Below are 1,385 nucleotides of genomic sequence, written 5' to 3' on the forward strand. Positions count from 1 at the left end.
AATGACATCTATACATAGACATTACCCAATCTTATCTCATTTATAGTGTGATTTAAGAAAATTGTCGTGTTGGTATAGAATTTCACAATTGAATTCTCGTTGCAAGTATAGTTCTACACCAACAAACAATCCTCCCAATCAAAATTTTGGTTGTGTCACAATTAACAAACCCCAAATAAAAATTAACCGAAGTATTTAGACTCCGGGTCATCTCACAAGGAATTGCAATGAAGTGATCAATTATTGGATATGAAGATGCAAGGGGGTTTGATTTTAATGATTGACAAGAAAATATAAAAGCAAGAAAGTAAAATAACAAGAACTAATAAAAGAAATAGAAAGATACTCTTGGCTAGACCTAGGTAATTGAGATCACCATCCTTGTCTACAAACCATATATTGATAATTATGAGAGGCCAAGCTCATTAAGTCTACTTCCAAAAGTCTTAAGTACGTAATATCTACTCCTAGACTTGAAGTACGTCAAATGGCTTTGATCACATCAACCCATAAGTCCCAACCTACCTACTAATTAGATTAGTAGTGGGTTGGTGTCAATGAGTATCAAATTGATCACCAAGGGTTCTCAAATCACCAAATCATTGAGATCCAATGACTCAAGGTCACTCAATTCCCTTAGCCTAGGTCAAGAGTAAAGAAAACTACTCAAAAACTAAAGGAAACATTCTATCAAACACCTAGTGTGCAATAAAAGCAAACATCATAAAATGCAAGAATTAAAAGAAACTCATAACTAATATAAGCAAGAAATCAACAATAACAATGAAGATCAACATAAAAGAAACATGAAAACATAAAATTGCATTAAAGAAAATTAAGATCCAACAATTGTTCATAAACATAAAAGAGAGCAACATAAGAAATTAACAAGAGAAACTAAGAAGATTGAGATAATAGATCACTAAAATATAAAGAGAATTAAAATCAAAACAAGATTGAAAGAGAAATTTGAGAGTGATTAACCTAACTTTACCCTAATTTCTATCCTAAATCTAGAGAGAGGAGAGAACCTCTCTCTAGAATTCTACCCTAAAATATGATGAAAACTAAACTATGACTACTTGGTTCATTCCCCCCTCAATCCTTGGATTCAATAGCATCAGAAATGAGTTGGATTGGGCACAAAGTGCTTCAAAAATCGCTGGGGGCGATTTCACTTTAGTGGGCCACGAATAACATCGGCTCGCACGCGTACATGGCGCGTGCGCGCCCCTAAACGCGAAGCAATATATGACAAATTTTATATCTTTTGAAGCCACGGATGTTAGCTTTCCAACGCAACTGGAACCGCTTCATTTGGACCTTTGTAGCTCAAGTTATGGCCGATTGAGTGCGAAGAGGTCAGGCTTGACAGCTTTACTGTT

The sequence above is a fragment of the Arachis hypogaea genome, chromosome 12, assembly GCF_003086295.3.
Source record: "Arachis hypogaea cultivar Tifrunner chromosome 12, arahy.Tifrunner.gnm2.J5K5, whole genome shotgun sequence".
In the NCBI taxonomy this organism is placed as follows: domain Eukaryota; kingdom Viridiplantae; phylum Streptophyta; class Magnoliopsida; order Fabales; family Fabaceae; genus Arachis; species Arachis hypogaea.